General features: G+C 39.6%; 10 non-coding genes across 10 annotated transcripts; all 10 read right to left on the bottom strand.

Moving 5' to 3' along the window:
* Positions 1–1632: 1632 nt before the first annotated feature.
* On the bottom strand, positions 1633–1704 carry TRNAP-UGG (transfer RNA proline (anticodon UGG)). The gene has a single exon. It is a non-coding gene; the product is annotated as a tRNA-Pro (tRNA).
* A 2532-nt stretch (positions 1705–4236) lies between these two features.
* TRNAP-UGG (transfer RNA proline (anticodon UGG)) lies at positions 4237–4308 on the bottom strand. The gene has a single exon. It is a non-coding gene; the product is annotated as a tRNA-Pro (tRNA).
* A 2124-nt stretch (positions 4309–6432) lies between these two features.
* Positions 6433–6505, bottom strand: TRNAV-CAC (transfer RNA valine (anticodon CAC)). The gene has a single exon. It is a non-coding gene; the product is annotated as a tRNA-Val (tRNA).
* A 2519-nt stretch (positions 6506–9024) lies between these two features.
* TRNAV-CAC (transfer RNA valine (anticodon CAC)) lies at positions 9025–9097 on the bottom strand. The gene has a single exon. It is a non-coding gene; the product is annotated as a tRNA-Val (tRNA).
* A 300-nt stretch (positions 9098–9397) lies between these two features.
* Positions 9398–9469, bottom strand: TRNAP-UGG (transfer RNA proline (anticodon UGG)). The gene has a single exon. It is a non-coding gene; the product is annotated as a tRNA-Pro (tRNA).
* Positions 9470–11596: 2127 nt separating this feature from the next.
* TRNAV-CAC (transfer RNA valine (anticodon CAC)) lies at positions 11597–11669 on the bottom strand. Its single transcript has one exon. It is a non-coding gene; the product is annotated as a tRNA-Val (tRNA).
* Positions 11670–11969: 300 nt separating this feature from the next.
* Positions 11970–12041, bottom strand: TRNAP-UGG (transfer RNA proline (anticodon UGG)). Its single transcript has one exon. It is a non-coding gene; the product is annotated as a tRNA-Pro (tRNA).
* A 2151-nt stretch (positions 12042–14192) lies between these two features.
* Positions 14193–14265, bottom strand: TRNAV-CAC (transfer RNA valine (anticodon CAC)). Its single transcript has one exon. It is a non-coding gene; the product is annotated as a tRNA-Val (tRNA).
* Positions 14266–16806: 2541 nt separating this feature from the next.
* Positions 16807–16879, bottom strand: TRNAV-CAC (transfer RNA valine (anticodon CAC)). The gene has a single exon. It is a non-coding gene; the product is annotated as a tRNA-Val (tRNA).
* Positions 16880–17179: 300 nt separating this feature from the next.
* TRNAP-UGG (transfer RNA proline (anticodon UGG)) lies at positions 17180–17251 on the bottom strand. The gene has a single exon. It is a non-coding gene; the product is annotated as a tRNA-Pro (tRNA).
* Positions 17252–17844: the final 593 nt, after the last annotated feature.

Raw genomic sequence — 17844 nt, 5'->3', positions numbered from 1 at the left:
GCCCAGTCTATGGCAGTAGAATGCTGCTTATGATGCCACATTTTGTTGAATCACCAAGGTACAACTACAGAGGAATATATGAGTCTGAACGACATGGAACTCTTAGCTAACACATCACAATGTGTGATGCTTGCCAACCAAGCACTAGATTCTGGAGCGCTGATGATCAGAACATTCTGCTCCTGAAGGAAAGGAAAGACAGCTTGATGGAAAATAAAGTCTCAGTTTATATTAACGCTCTCTCTCTCCCAATATCTATCTATCTATCTATCTATCTATCTATCTATCTATCTATCTATCTATCTATCTATCTATCTATCTATCTATCTATCTATCTATCTATCTATCTATCTATCTATCTATCTATCTATCTATCTATCTATCTTTATATATGGATACCTGCGTACACATACACATAGATATGCCATGCATTCCTTTAGATTTGTTCCAACCTCTTACCATTTATTTGAGAATCCCTACTTTTCAAGTGACTGCAAATGAAGTCATTTCCGGCACTTTTTGGCCGGTGCAAGGTAACAAAAACACATGCCAACTTTTAATACAAATCATTGGTCTCTTTATTAACGCGCACTGTCAAACATGGGGTTTTCACACGTCAGGTAAACATGATAACCAATACACAACAGAAGCAGATGTAGATTGCTTATCAATGCCAGGATAGAATAGTTGTGAATTGAGTAATAGAAGGGCCCCTGAATTGATACTTATTATATACAGCCTGTAAGATAGTGAAAAATGCAGGCTAGGAAAGGAGATGCAAATATCAATGTATTAGAAAAATACATAAAGAGGAGTGATTTGCTTTTATTCATTCAAGGCTAGAAAAAATCAACATACTATTGCAAGCATTCATACACCACCAAATAGAAATAAACAATTCTGACATTAAACGTAAAGGTGACGATGCATTTGTATCATCACCTTGAGAAGGGTCACCGAGGAATTGAGCCCAGGGCTTCTGCACTTAAACACCAGAAACACTCCACTAAACTAAGATGCCTGTTGGTGCCAACAATTCCCAAAGTTAATGCATGTTCTAGGTGAGCAATGAACAGAATGCAGGGCTCTTATGAAAGCGAGGTCTGTGAATCAACAGATACATCCACATGCCAATTACTTTAGTGTTTTTAAGAGAATTCACTTTCTTGGAATGAGTCTGCATGAAACCATCTTCAGGGCCTGGACAATTTCATGGCAAAATGGCACCTCTCAACATTGCAGCCAAGACAATATAACAACTGTTTCTGCCCGGTTTCGAACCGGGGACCTTTCGCGGTGAGGCGAACGTGATAACCACTACACTACAGAAACAGATGTCTACAGTTGATTCTTCTGTGATGAAACTTCTCAAAACAGGCTATTCCAAGGGCCTCTGGTTTTAGATTTCTTTCATGCAACCTTCCCAGACAGCCCTAGCTGAACGCTTGTATATGCCATGCAAGTTCAGCATTTTTGCAAAATGCTTAAAGAGAAATGTTTCCTAATTGCTCAGGCAGGGCAAGGTTAAAAGCATGAGACTCTAGCAAATATTCATCCACTACTGCAAAGAGAAAATTGATATTGGCTTTGAAATGCATACTTCAATACTACTTTAAAAAAGCACCAATGAAAGGGCTCGTCCGGGATTTGAACCCGGGACCTCTCGCACCCAAAGCGAGAATCATACCCCTAGACCAACGAGCCTTCGAAAGGCCTGCACCTCTGAAAAGCTAATACCAGCTCTAAGCACGCAATGAAGATCATGCTGGGGACTTTTTCATGCTTGGTCTGTGAATACACATGAAATTCAGTGTCAACTTACCCTTTCTCAAATGATATCACTATCATTTGTAAGTGTCCCCTTTTATTTTGTCCCAGCATTGGACACGTCTTACAGGAACTCAGCACTTATTTATCTATTTCTGCAGTGGCTAGACCCTAAAGAGAAAGAATAAAAAGCTGTTCATAACAACATAAGAAACACATGTTGCATTTTTTCTCAAATGCTTATTCCCTTTGTGCAAATCGGAATGCCAAGCTGAATAACTGGGTCACAGATTCTGGCTAATTATCTTTCCCTTGAATGCAAGTAGCAATAAAAACTGCCTAATGCAGGACTAAAGCATTCCTTGCAAGCCTCTAACATCATAACATAACTGAGCTGCTGGTAGCAAGCTAAGCAATACCTTCCCAAAATGAGAAGTACATGTGCTAATCCGCTCAATCAGCGCTCGATCAGGCTCGATCAGGCGAGATATAGAAAAGGTGGAAAGGGTCCAAATGGCTGTCCCTTCCTTTTTAGGGTGGGTCCTTCTGACTATCATAGGATTGCTTGTATAAGTGGCCAGGGTCAGAGAAAAAACTTTCAACCCTTCTCAGTGTTCTATCCAGAAGCAGGCATTTTCTGTGCCTTTAATTTCAGGCTTTTCCCAGCAGTCTCTGTTCTGCCTATGTAAATTAACAAAAGCAGTGCTTATTCATCACTTACTCTAATGTCCTTACTGTCCAGAAAGCTCTGCCTAAGTATGCTTTTTTTCTTTTTCAGTGAAATTCTAAATGTTTTTTCTGCCCAGTCTATGGCAGTAGAATGCTGCTTATGATGCCACATTTTGTTGAATCACCAAGGTACAACTACAGAGGAATATATGAGTCTGAACGACATGGAACTCTTAGCTAACACATCACAATGTGTGATGCTTGCCAACCAAGCACTAGATTCTGGAGCGCTGATGATCAGAACATTCTGCTCCTGAAGGAAAGGAAAGACAGCTTGATGGAAAATAAAGTCTCAGTTTATATTAACGCTCTCTCTCTCCCAATATCTATCTATCTATCTATCTATCTATCTATCTATCTATCTATCTATCTATCTATCTATCTATCTATCTATCTATCTATCTATCTATCTATCTATCTATCTATCTATCTATCTATCTATCTATCTATCTATCTATCTATCTATCTATCTATCTATCTATCTATCTATCTTTATATATGGATACCTGCGTACACATACATATAGATATGCCAGGCATTCCTTTAGATTTGTTCCAACCTCTTACCATTTATTTGAGAATCCCTACTTTTCAAGTGACTGCAAATGAAGTCATTTCCGGCACTTTTTGGCCGGTGCAAGGTAACAAAAACACATGACAACTTTTAATAAAAATCATTGGTCTCTTTATTAACGCGCACTGTCAAACATGGGGCTTTCACACGTCAGGTAAACATGATAACCAATATACAACAGAAGCAGATGTAGATTGCTTATCAATGCCGGGATAGAACAGTTGTGAATTGAGTAGAAGAAGGGCCCCTGAATTGATACTTATTATATACAGCCTGTAAGATAGTGAAAAATGCAGGCTAGGAAAGGAGATGCAAATATCAATGTATTAGAAAAATACATAAAGAGGAGTGATTTGCTTTTATTCATTCAAGGCTAGAAAAAATCAACATACTATTGCAAGCATTCATACACCACCAAATAGAAATAAACAATTCTGACATTAAACATAAAGGTGACGATGCATTTGTATCATCACCTTGAGAAGGGTCACCGAGGAATTGAGCCCAGGGCTTCTGCACTTAAACACCAGAAACACTCCACTAAACTAAGATGCCTGTTGGTGCCAACAATTCCCAAAGTTAATGCATGTTCTAGGTGAGCAATGAACAGAATGCAGGGCTCTTTTCAAAGCGAGGTCTGTGAATCAACAGATACATCCACATGCCAATTACTTTAGTGTTTTTAAGAGAATTCACTTTCTTGGAACGAGTCTGCATGAAACCATCTTCAGGGCCTGGACAATTTCATGGCAAAACGGCACCTCTCAACATTGCAGCCAAGACAATATAACAACTGTTTCTGCCCGGTTTTGAACCGGGGACCTTTCGCGTGTGAGGCAAAGGTGATAACCACTACACTACAGAAACAGATGTCTACAGTTGATTCTTCTGTGATGAAACTTCTCAAAACAGGCTATTCCAAGGGCCTCTGGTTTTAGATTTCTTTCATGCAACCTTCCCAGACAGCCCTAGCTGAACGCTTGTATATGCCATGCAAGTTCAGCATTTTTGCAAAATGCTTAAAGAGAAATGTTTCCTATTTGCTCAGGCAGGGCAAGGTTAAAAGCATGAGACTCTAGCAAATATTCATCCACTACTGCAAAGAGAAAATTGATATTGGCTTTGAAATGCATACTTCAATACTACTTTAAAAAAGCACCAATGAAAGGGCTCGTCCGGGATTTGAACCCGGGACCTCTCGCACCCAAAGCGAGAATCATACCCCTAGACCAACGAGCCTTCGAAAGACCCGCACCTCTGAAAAGCTAATACCAGCTCTAAGCACGCAATGAAGATCATGCTGGGGACTTTTTCATGCTTGGTCTGTGAATACACATGAAATTCAGTGTCAACTTACCCTTTCTCAAATGATATCACTATCATTTATAAGTGTCCCCTTTTATTTTGTCCCAGCATTGGACACGTCTTACAGGAAGTCAGCACTTATTTATCTATTTCTGCAGTGGCTAGACCCTAAAGAGAAAGAATAAAAAGCTGTTCATAACAACATAAGAAACACATGTTGCATTTTTTCTCAAATGCTTATTCCCTTTGTGCAAATCGGAATGCCAAGCTGAATAACTGGGCCACAGATTCTGGCTAATTATCTTTCCCTTGAATGCAAGTAGCAATAAAAACTGCCTAATGCAGGACTAAAGCATTCCTTGCAAGCCTCTAACATCATAACATAACTGAGCTGCTGGTAGCAAGCTAAGCAATACCTTCCAAAAATGAGAAGTACATGTGCTAATCCGCTCAATCAGGCTCGATCAGGCGAGATATAGAAAAGGTGGAAAGGGTCCAAATGGCTGTCCCTTCCTTTTTAGGGTGGGTCCTTCTGACTATCATAGGATTGCTTGTATAAGTGGCCAGGGTCAGAGAAAAAACTTTCAACCCTTCTCAGTGTTCTATCCAGAAGCAGGCATTTTCTGTGCCTTAAATTTCAGGCTTTTCCCAGCAGTCTCTGTTCTGCCTATGTAAATTAACAAAAGCAGTGCTTATTCATCACTTACTCTAATGTCCTTACTGTCCAGAAAGCTCTGCCTAAGTATGCTTTTTTTCTTTTTCAGTGAAATTCTAAATGTTTTTTCTGCCCAGTCTATGGCAGTAGAATGCTGCTTATGATGCCACATTTTGTTGAATCACCAAGGTACAACTACAGAGGAATATATGAGTCTGAACGACATGGAACTCTTAGCTAACACATCACAATGTGTGATGCTTGCCAACCAAGCACTAGATTCTGGAGCGCTGATGATCAGAACATTCTGCTCCTGAAGGAAAGGAAAGACAGCTTGATGGAAAATAAAGTCTCAGTTTATATTAACGCTCTCTCTCTCCCAATATCTATCTATCTATCTATCTATCTATCTATCTATCTATCTATCTATCTATCTATCTATCTATCTATCTATCTATCTATCTATCTATCTATCTATCTATCTATCTATCTATCTATCTATCTATCTATCTATCTATCTATCTATCTTTATATATGGATACCTGCGTACACATACATATAGATATGCCATGCATTCCTTTAGATTTGTTCCAACCTCTTACCATTTATTTGAGAATCCCTACTTTTCAAGTGACTGCAAATGAAGTCATTTCCGGCACTTTTTGGCCGGTGCAAGGTAACAAAAACACATGCCAACTTTTATTACAAATCATTGGTCTCTTTATTAACGCGCACTGTCAAACATGGGGTTTTCACACGTCAGGTAAACATGATAACCAATACACAACAGAAGCAGATGTAGATTGCTTATCAATGCCAGGATAGAATAGTTGTGAATTGAGTAATAGAAGGGCCCCTGAATTGATACTTATTATATACAGCCTGTAAGATAGTGAAAAATGCAGGCTAGGAAAGGAGATGCAAATATCAATGTATTAGAAAAATACATAAAGAGGAGTGATTTGCTTTTATTCATTCAAGGCTAGAAAAAATCAACATACTATTGCAAGCATTCATACACCACCAAATAGAAATAAACAATTCTGACATTAAACGTAAAGGTGACGATGCATTTGTATCATCACCTTGAGAAGGGTCACCGAGGAATTGAGCCCAGGGCTTCTGCACTTAAACACCAGAAACACTCCACTAAACTAAGATGCCTGTTGGTGCCAACAATTCCCAAAGTTAATGCATGTTCTAGGTGAGCAATGAACAGAATGCAGGGCTCTTATGAAAGCGAGGTCTGTGAATCAACAGATACATCCACATGCCAATTACTTTAGTGTTTTTAAGAGAATTCACTTTCTTGGAATGAGTCTGCATGAAACCATCTTCAGGGCCTGGACAATTTCATGGCAAAATGGCACCTCTCAACATTGCAGCCAAGACAATATAACAACTGTTTCTGCCCGGTTTCGAACCGGGGACCTTTCGCGTGTGAGGCGAACGTGATAACCACTACACTACAGAAACAGATGTCTACAGTTGATTCTTCTGTGATGAAACTTCTCAAAACAGGCTATTCCAAGGGCCTCTGGTTTTAGATTTCTTTCATGCAACCTTCCCAGACAGCCCTAGCTGAACGCTTGTATATGCCATGCAAGTTCAGCATTTTTGCAAAATGCTTAAAGAGAAATGTTTCCTATTTGCTCAGGCAGGGCAAGGTTAAAAGCATGAGACTCTAGCAAATATTCATCCACTACTGCAAAGAGAAAATTGATATTGGCTTTGAAATGCATACTTCAATACTACTTTAAAAAAGCACCAATGAAAGGGCTCGTCTGGGATTTGAACCCGGGACCTCCCGCACCCAAAGCGAGAATCATACCCCTAGACCAACGAGCCTTCGAAAGGCCTGCACCTCTGAAAAGCTAATACCAGCTCTAAGCACGCAATGAAGATCATGCTGGGGACTTTTTCATGCTTGGTCTGTGAAAACACATGAAATTCAGTGTCAACTTACCCTTTCTCAAATGATATCACTATCATTTATAAGTGTCCCCTTTTATTTTGTCCCAGCATTGGACACGTCTTACAGGAAGTCAGCACTTATTTATCTATTTCTGCAGTGGCTAGACCCTAAAGAGAAAGAATAAAAAGCTGTTCATAACAACATAAGAAACACATGTTGCATTTTTTCTCAAATGCTTATTCCCTTTGTGCAAATCGGAATGCCAAGCTGAATAACTGGGTCACAGATTCTGGCTAATTATCTTTCCCTTGAATGCAAGTAGCAATAAAAACTGCCTAATGCAGGACTAAAGCATTCCTTGCAAGCCTCTAACATCATAACATAACTGAGCTGCTGGTAGCAAGCTAAGCAATACCTTCCCAAAATGAGAAGTACATGTGCTAATCCGCTCAATCAGCGCTCGATCAGGCTCGATCAGGCGAGATATAGAAAAGGTGGAAAGGGTCCAAATGGCTGTCCCTTCCTTTTTAGGGTGGGTCCTTCTGACTATCATAGGATTGCTTGTATAAGTGGCCAGGGTCAGAGAAAAAACTTTCAACCCTTCTCAGTGTTCTATCCAGAAGCAGGCATTTTCTGTGCCTTTAATTTCAGGCTTTTCCCAGCAGTCTCTGTTCTGCCTATGTAAATTAACAAAAGCAGTGCTTATTCATCACTTACTCTAATGTCCTTACTGTCCAGAAAGCTCTGCCTAAGTATGCTTTTTTTCTTTTTCAGTGAAATTCTAAATGTTTTTTCTGCCCAGTCTATGGCAGTAGAATGCTGCTTATGATGCCACATTTTGTTGAATCACCAAGGTACAACTACAGAGGAATATATGAGTCTGAACGACATGGAACTCTTAGCTAACACATCACAATGTGTGATGCTTGCCAACCAAGCACTAGATTCTGGAGCGCTGATGATCAGAACATTCTGCTCCTGAAGGAAAGGAAAGACAGCTTGATGGAAAATAAAGTCTCAGTTTATATTAACGCTCTCTCTCTCCCAATATCTATCTATCTATCTATCTATCTATCTATCTATCTATCTATCTATCTATCTATCTATCTATCTATCTATCTATCTATCTATCTATCTATCTATCTATCTATCTATCTATCTATCTATCTATCTATCTATCTATCTATCTATCTATCTATCTATCTTTATATATGGATACCTGCGTACACATACATATAGATATGCCAGGCATTCCTTTAGATTTGTTCCAACCTCTTACCATTTATTTGAGAATCCCTACTTTTCAAGTGACTGCAAATGAAGTCATTTCCGGCACTTTTTGGCCGGTGCAAGGTAACAAAAACACATGACAACTTTTAATAAAAATCATTGGTCTCTTTATTAACGCGCACTGTCAAACATGGGGCTTTCACACGTCAGGTAAACATGATAACCAATATACAACAGAAGCAGATGTAGATTGCTTATCAATGCCGGGATAGAACAGTTGTGAATTGAGTAGAAGAAGGGCCCCTGAATTGATACTTATTATATACAGCCTGTAAGATAGTGAAAAATGCAGGCTAGGAAAGGAGATGCAAATATCAATGTATTAGAAAAATACATAAAGAGGAGTGATTTGCTTTTATTCATTCAAGGCTAGAAAAAATCAACATACTATTGCAAGCATTCATACACCACCAAATAGAAATAAACAATTCTGACATTAAACGTAAAGGTGACGATGCATTTGTATCATCACCTTGAGAAGGGTCACCGAGGAATTGAGCCCAGGGCTTCTGCACTTAAACACCAGAAACACTCCACTAAACTAAGATGCCTGTTGGTGCCAACAATTCCCAAAGTTAATGCATGTTCTAGGTGAGCAATGAACAGAATGCAGGGCTCTTTTCAAAGCGAGGTCTGTGAATCAACAGATACATCCACATGCCAATTACTTTAGTGTTTTTAAGAGAATTCACTTTCTTGGAACGAGTCTGCATGAAACCATCTTCAGGGCCTGGACAATTTCATGGCAAAACGGCACCTCTCAACATTGCAGCCAAGACAATATAACAACTGTTTCTGCCCGGTTTCGAACCGGGGACCTTTCGCGTGTGAGGCAAACGTGATAACCACTACACTACAGAAACAGATGTCTACAGTTGATTCTTCTGTGATGAAACTTCTCAAAACAGGCTATTCCAAGGGCCTCTGGTTTTAGATTTCTTTCATGCAACCTTCCCAGACAGCCCTAGCTGAACGCTTGTATATGCCATGCAAGTTCAGCATTTTTGCAAAATGCTTAAAGAGAAATGTTTCCTATTTGCTCAGGCAGGGCAAGGTTAAAAGCATGAGACTCTAGCAAATATTCATCCACTACTGCAAAGAGAAAATTGATATTGGCTTTGAAATGCATACTTCAATACTACTTTAAAAAAGCACCAATGAAAGGGCTCGTCCGGGATTTGAACCCGGGACCTCTCGCACCCAAAGCGAGAATCATACCCCTAGACCAACGAGCCTTCGAAAGACCCGCACCTCTGAAAAGCTAATACCAGCTCTAAGCACGCAATGAAGATCATGCTGGGGACTTTTTCATGCTTGGTCTGTGAATACACATGAAATTCAGTGTCAACTTACCCTTTCTCAAATGATATCACTATCATTTATAAGTGTCCCCTTTTATTTTGTCCCAGCATTGGACACGTCTTACAGGAAGTCAGCACTTATTTATCTATTTCTGCAGTGGCTAGACCCTAAAGAGAAAGAATAAAAAGCTGTTCATAACAACATAAGAAACACATGTTGCATTTTTTCTCAAATGCTTATTCCCTTTGTGCAAATCGGAATGCCAAGCTGAATAACTGGGCCACAGATTCTGGCTAATTATCTTTCCCTTGAATGCAAGTAGCAATAAAAACTGCCTAATGCAGGACTAAAGCATTCCTTGCAAGCCTCTAACATCATAACATAACTGAGCTGCTGGTAGCAAGCTAAGCAATACCTTCCCAAAATGAGAAGTACATGTGCTAATCCGCTCAATCAGCGCTCGATCAGGCTCGATCAGGCGAGATATAGAAAAGGTGGAAAGGGTCCAAATGGCTGTCCCTTCCTTTTTAGGGTGGGTCCTTCTGACTATCATAGGATTGCTTGTACGAGTGGCCAGGGTCAGAGAAAAAACTTTCAACCCTTCTCAGTGTTCTATCCAGAAGCAGGCATTTTCTGTGCCTTTAATTTCAGGCTTTTCCCAGCAGTCTCTGTTCTGCCTATGTAAATTAACAAAAGCAGTGCTTATTCATCACTTACTCTAATGTCCTTACTGTCCAGAAAGCTCTGCCTAAGTATGCTTTTTTTCTTTTTCAGTGAAATTCTAAATGTTTTTTCTGCCCAGTCTATGGCAGTAGAATGCTGCTTATGATGCCACATTTTGTTGAATCACCAAGGTACAACTACAGAGGAATATATGAGTCTGAACAACATGGAACTCTTAGCTAACACATCACAATGTGTGATGCTTGCCAACCAAGCACTAGATTCTGGAGCGCTGATGATCAGAACATTCTGCTCCTGAAGGAAAGGAAAGACAGCTTGATGGAAAATAAAGTCTCAGTTTATATTAACGCTCTCTCTCTCCCAATATCTATCTATCTATCTATCTATCTATCTATCTATCTATCTATCTATCTATCTATCTATCTATCTATCTATCTATCTATCTATCTATCTATCTATCTATCTATCTATCTATCTATCTATCTATCTATCTATCTATCTTTATATATGGATACCTGCGTACACATACATATAGATATGCCATGCATTCCTTTAGATTTGTTCCAACCTCTTACCATTTATTTGAGAATCCCTACTTTTCAAGTGACTGCAAATGAAGTCATTTCCGGCACTTTTTGGCCGGTGCAAGGTAACAAAAACACATGACAACTTTTAATAAAAATCATTGGTCTCTTTATTAATGCGCACTGTCAAACATGGGGCTTTCACACGTCAGGTAAACATGATAACCAATATACAACAGAAGCAGATGTAGATTGCTTATCAATGCCGGGATAGAACAGTTGTGAATTGAGTAGAAGAAGGGCCCCTGAATTGATACTTATTATATACAGCCTGTAAGATAGTGAAAAATGCAGGCTAGGAAAGGAGATGCAAATATCAATGTATTAGAAAAATACATAAAGAGGAGTGATTTGCTTTTATTCATTCAAGGCTAGAAAAAATCAACATACTATTGCAAGCATTCATACACCACCAAATAGAAATAAACAATTCTGACATTAAACGTAAAGGTGATGATGCATTTGTATCATCACCTTGAGAAGGGTCACCGAGGAATTGAGCCCAGGGCTTCTGCACTTAAACACCAGAAACACTCCACTAAACTAAGATGCCTGTTGGTGCCAACAATTCCCAAAGTTAATGCATGTTCTAGGTGAGCAATGAACAGAATGCAGGGCTCTTATGAAAGCGAGGTCAGTGAATCAACAGATACATCCACATGCCAATTACTTTAGTGTTTTTAAGAGAATTCACTTTCTTGGAACGAGTCTGCATGAAACCATCTTCAGGGCCTGGACAATTTCATGGCAAAACGGCACCTCTCAACATTGCAGCCAAGACAATATAACAACTGTTTCTGCCCGGTTTCGAACCGGGGACCTTTCGCGTGTGAGGCAAACGTGATAACCACTACACTACAGAAACAGATGTCTACAGTTGATTCTTCTGTGATGAAACTTCTCAAAACAGGCTATTCCAAGGGCCTCTGGTTTTAGATTTCTTTCATGCAACCTTCCCAGACAGCCCTAGCTGAACGCTTGTATATGCCATGCAAGTTCAGCATTTTTGCAAAATGCTTAAAGAGAAATGTTTCCTATTTGCTCAGGCAGGGCAAGGTTAAAAGCATGAGACTCTAGCAAATATTCATCCACTACTGCAAAGAGAAAATTGATATTGGCTTTGAAATGCATACTTCAATACTACTTTAAAAAAGCACCAATGAAAGGGCTCGTCCGGGATTTGAACCCGGGACCTCTCGCACCCAAAGCGAGAATCATACCCCTAGACCAACGAGCCTTCGAAAGACCCGCACCTCTGAAAAGCTAATACCAGCTCTAAGCACGCAATGAAGATCATGCTGGGGACTTTTTCATGCTTGGTCTGTGAATACACATGAAATTCAGTGTCAACTTACCCTTTCTCAAATGATATCACTATCATTTATAAGTGTCCCCTTTTATTTTGTCCCAGCATTGGACACGTCTTACAGGAAGTCAGCACTTATTTATCTATATCTGCAGTGGCTAGACCCTAAAGAGAAAGAATAAAAAGCTGTTCATAACAACATAAGAAACACATGTTGCATTTTTTCTCAAATGCTTATTCCCTTTGTGCAAATCGGAATGCCAAGCTGAATAACTGGGCCACAGATTCTGGCTAATTATCTTTCCCTTGAATGCAAGTAGCAATAAAAACTGCCTAATGCAGGACTAAAGCATTCCTTGCAAGCCTCTAACATCATAACATAACTGAGCTGCTGGTAGCAAGCTAAGCAATACCTTCCCAAAATGAGAAGTACATGTGCTAATCCGCTCAATCAGCGCTCGATCAGGCTCGATCAGGCGAGATATAGAAAAGGTGGAAAGGGTCCAAATGGCTGTCCCTTCCTTTTTAGGGTGGGTCCTTCTGACTATCATAGGATTGCTTGTACGAGTGGCCAGGGTCAGAGAAAAAACTTTCAACCCTTCTCAGTGTTCTATCCAGAAGCAGGCATTTTCTGTGCCTTTAATTTCAGGCTTTTCCCAGCAGTCTGTGTTCTGCCTATGTAAATTAACAAAAGCAGTGCTTATTCATCACTTACTCTAATGTCCTTACTGTCCAGAAAGCTCTGCCTAAGTATGCTTTTTTTCTTTTTCAGTGAAATTCTAAATGTTTTTTCTGCCCAGTCTATGGCAGTAGAATGCTGCTTATGATGCCACATTTTGTTGAATCACCAAGGTACAACTACAGAGGAATATATGAGTCTGAACGACATGGAACTCTTAGCTAACACATCACAATGTGTGATGCTTGCCAACCAAGCACTAGATTCTGGAGCGCTGATGATCAGAACATTCTGCTCCTGAAGGAAAGGAAAGACAGCTTGATGGAAAATAAAGTCTCAGTTTATATTAACGCTCTCTCTCTCCGAATATCTATCTATCTATCTATCTATCTATCTATCTATCTATCTATCTATCTATCTATCTATCTATCTATCTATCTATCTATCTATCTATCTATCTATCTATCTATCTATCTATCTATCTATCTATCTATCTATCTATCTATCTATCTATCTATCTATCTATCTTTATATATGGATACCTGCGTACACATACATATAGATATGCCATGCATTCCTTTAGATTTGTTCCAACCTCTTACCATTTATTTGAGAATCCCTACTTTTCAAGTGACTGCAAATGAAGTCATTTCCGGCACTTTTTGGCCGGTGCAAGGTAACAAAAACACATGCCAACTTTTAATACAAATCATTGGTCTCTTTATTAACGCGCACTGTCAAACATGGGGCTTTCACACGTCAGGTAAACATGATAACCAATACACAACAGAAGCAGATGTAGATTGCTTATCAATGCCAGGATAGAATAGTTGTGAATTGAGTAATAGAAGGGCCCCTGAATTGATACTTATTATATACAGCCTGTAAGATAGTGAAAAATGCAGGCTAGGAAAGGAGATGCAAATATCAATGTATTAGAAAAATACATAAAGAGGAGTGATTTGCTTTTATTCATTCAAGGCTAGAAAAAATCAACATACTATTGCAAGCATTCATACACCACCAAATAGAAATAAACAATTCTGACATTAAACGTAAAGGTGACGATGCATTTGTATCATCACCTTGAGAAGGGTCACCGAGGAATTGAGCCCAGGGCTTCTGCACTTAAACACCAGAAACACTCCACTAAACTAAGATGCCTGTTGGTGCCAACAATTCCCAAAGTTAATGCATGTTCTAGGTGAGCAATGAACAGAATGCAGGGCTCTTATGAAAGCGAGGTCTGTGAATCAACAGATACATCCACATGCCAATTACTTTAGTGTTTTTAAGAGAATTCACTTTCTTGGAATGAGTCTGCATGAAACCATCTTCAGGGCCTGGACAATTTCATGGCAAAATGGCACCTCTCAACATTGCAGCCAAGACAATATAACAACTGTTTCTGCCCGGTTTCGAACCGGGGACCTTTCGCGTGTGAGGCGAACGTGATAACCACTACACTACAGAAACAGATGTCTACAGTTGATTCTTCTGTGATGAAACTTCTCAAAACAGGCTATTCCAAGGGCCTCTGGTTTTAGATTTCTTTCATGCAACCTTCCCAGACAGCCCTAGCTGAACGCTTGTATATGCCATGCAAGTTCAGCATTTTTGCAAAATGCTTAAAGAGAAATGTTTCCTATTTGCTCAGGCAGGGCAAGGTTAAAAGCATGAGACTCTAGCAAATATTCATCCACTACTGCAAAGAGAAAATTGATATTGGCTTTGAAATGCATACTTCAATACTACTTTAAAAAAGCACCAATGAAAGGGCTCGTCCGGGATTTGAACCCGGGACCTCCCGCACCCAAAGCGAGAATCATACCCCTAGACCAACGAGCCTTCGAAAGGCCTGCACCTCTGAAAAGCTAATACCAGCTCTAAGCACGCAATGAAGATCATGCTGGGGACTTTTTCATGCTTGGTCTGTGAATACACATGAAATTCAGTGTCAACTTACCCTTTCTCAAATGATATCACTATCATTTATAAGTGTCCCCTTTTATTTTGTCCCAGCATTGGACACGTCTTACAGGAAGTCAGCACTTATTTATCTATTTCTGCAGTGGCTAGACCCTAAAGAGAAAGAATAAAAAGCTGTTCATAACAACATAAGAAACACATGTTGCATTTTTTCTCAAATGCTTATTCCCTTTGTGCAAATCGGAATGCCAAGCTGAATAACTGGGTCACAGATTCTGGCTAATTATCTTTCCCTTGAATGCAAGTAGCAATAAAAACTGCCTAATGCAGGACTAAAGCATTCCTTGCAAGCCTCTAACATCATAACATAACTGAGCTGCTGGTAGCAAGCTAAGCAATACCTTCCCAAAATGAGAAGTACATGTGCTAATCCGCTCAATCAGCGCTCGATCAGGCGAGATATAGAAAAGGTGGAAAGGGTCCAAATGGCTGTCCCTTCCTTTTTAGGGTGGGTCCTTCTGACTATCATAGGATTGCTTGTATAAGTGGCCAGGGTCAGAGAAAAAACTTTCAACCCTTCTCAGTGTTCTATCCAGAAGCAGGCATTTTCTGTGCCTTTAATTTCAGGCTTTTCCCAGCAGTCTCTGTTCTGCCTATGTAAATTAACAAAAGCAGTGCTTATTCATCACTTACTCTAATGTCCTTACTGTCCAGAAAGCTCTGCCTAAGTATGCTTTTTTTCTTTTTCAGTGAAATTCTAAATGTTTTTTCTGCCCAGTCTATGGCAGTAGAATGCTGCTTATGATGCCACATTTTGTTGAATCACCAAGGTACAACTACAGAGGAATATATGAGTCTGAACGACATGGAACTCTTAGCTAACACATCACAATGTGTGATGCTTGCCAACCAAGCACTAGATTCTGGAGCGCTGATGATCAGAACATTCTGCTCCTGAAGGAAAGGAAAGACAGCTTGATGGAAAATAAAGTCTCAGTTTATATTAACGCTCTCTCTCTCCCAATATCTATCTATCTATCTATCTATCTATCTATCTATCTATCTATCTATCTATCTATCTATCTATCTATCTATCTATCTATCTATCTATCTATCTATCTATCTATCTATCTATCTATCTATCTATCTATCTATCTATCTATCTATCTATCTATCTATCTATCTATCTATCTATCTATCTATCTATCTATCTTTATATATGGATACCTGCGTACACATACATATAGATATGCCATGCATTCCTTTAGATTTGTTCCAACCTCTTACCATTTATTTGAGAATCCCTACTTTTCAAGTGACTGCAAATGAAGTCATTTCCGGCACTTTTTGGCCGGTGCAAGGTAACAAAAACACATGCCAACTTTTAATACAAATCATTGGTCTCTTTATTAACGCGCACTGTCAAACATGGGGCTTTCACACGTCAGGTAAACATGATAACCAATACACAACAGAAGCAGATGTAGATTGCTTATCAATGCCAGGATAGAATAGTTGTGTATTGAGTAATAGAAGGGCCCCTGAATTGATACTTATTATATACAGCCTGTAAGATAGTGAAAAATGCAGGCTAGGAAAGGAGATGCAAATATCAATGTATTAAAAAAATACATAAAGAGGAGTGATTTGCTTTTATTCATTCAAGGCTAGAAAAAATCAACATACTATTGCAAGCATTCATACACCACCAAATAGAAATAAACAATTCTGACATTAAACGTAAAGGTGACGATGCATTTGTATCATCACCTTGAGAAGGGTCACCGAGGAATTGAGCCCAGGGCTTCTGCACTTAAACACCAGAAACACTCCACTAAACTAAGATGCCTGTTGGTGCCAACAATTCCCAAAGTTAATGCATGTTCTAGGTGAGCAATGAACAGAATGCAGGGCTCTTATGAAAGCGAGGTCTGTGAATCAACAGATACATCCACATGCCAATTACTTTAGTGTTTTTAAGAGAATTCACTTTCTTGGAATGAGTCTGCATGAAACCATCTTCAGGGCCTGGACAATTTCATGGCAAAACGGCACCTCTCAACATTGCAGCCAAGACAATATAACAACTGTTTCTGCCCGGTTTCGAACCGGGGACCTTTCGCGTGTGAGGCGAACGTGATAACCACTACACTACAGAAACAGATGTCTACAGTTGATTCTTCTGTGATGAAACTTCTCAAAACAGGCTATTCCAAGGGCCTCTGGTTTTAGATTTCTTTCATGCAACCTTCCCAGACAGCCCTAGCTGAACGCTTGTATATGCCATGCAAGTTCAGCATTTTTGCAAAATGCTTAAAGAGAAATGTTTCCTATTTGCTCAGGCAGGGCAAGGTTAAAAGCATGAGACTCTAGCAAATATTCATCCACTACTGCAAAGAGAAAATTGATATTGGCTTTGAAATGCATACTTCAATACTACTTTAAAAAAGCACCAATGAAAGGGCTCGTCCGGGATTTGAACCCGGGACCTCTCGCACCCAAAGCGAGAATCATACCCCTAGACCAACGAGCCTTCGAAAGGCCTGCACCTCTGAAAAGCTAATACCAGCTCTAAGCACGCAATGAAGATCATGCTGGGGACTTTTTCATGCTTGGTCTGTGAATACACATGAAATTCAGTGTCAACTTACCCTTTCTCAAATGATATCACTATCATTTATAAGTGTCCCCTTTTATTTTGTCCCAGCATTGGACACGTCTTACAGGAAGTCAGCACTTATTTATCTATTTCTGCAGTGGCTAGACCCTAAAGAGAAAGAATAAAAAGCTGTTCATAACAACATAAGAAACACATGTTGCATTTTTTCTCAAATGCTTATTCCGTTTGTGCAAATCGGAATGCCAAGCTGAATAACTGGGTCACAGATTCTGGCTCATTATCTTTCCCTTGAATGCAAGTAGCAATAAAAACTGCCTAATGCAGGACTAAAGCATTCCTTGCAAGCCTCTAACATCATAACATAACTGAGCTGCTGGTAGCAAGCTAAGCAATACCTTCCCAAAATGAGAAGTACATGTGCTAATCCGCTCAATCAGCGCTCGATCAGGCGAGATATAGAAAAGGTGGAAAGGGTCCAAATGGCTGTCCCTTCCTTTTTAGGGTGG

This window comes from Lissotriton vulgaris, unplaced genomic scaffold (genome assembly GCF_964263255.1).
Source record: "Lissotriton vulgaris unplaced genomic scaffold, aLisVul1.2 SCAFFOLD_1545, whole genome shotgun sequence".
Lineage (NCBI taxonomy): Eukaryota > Metazoa > Chordata > Amphibia > Caudata > Salamandridae > Lissotriton > Lissotriton vulgaris.
The sequence above is the reverse complement of the archived record's forward strand: the minus strand, read 5'-3'. Positions and strand labels throughout refer to the sequence as shown.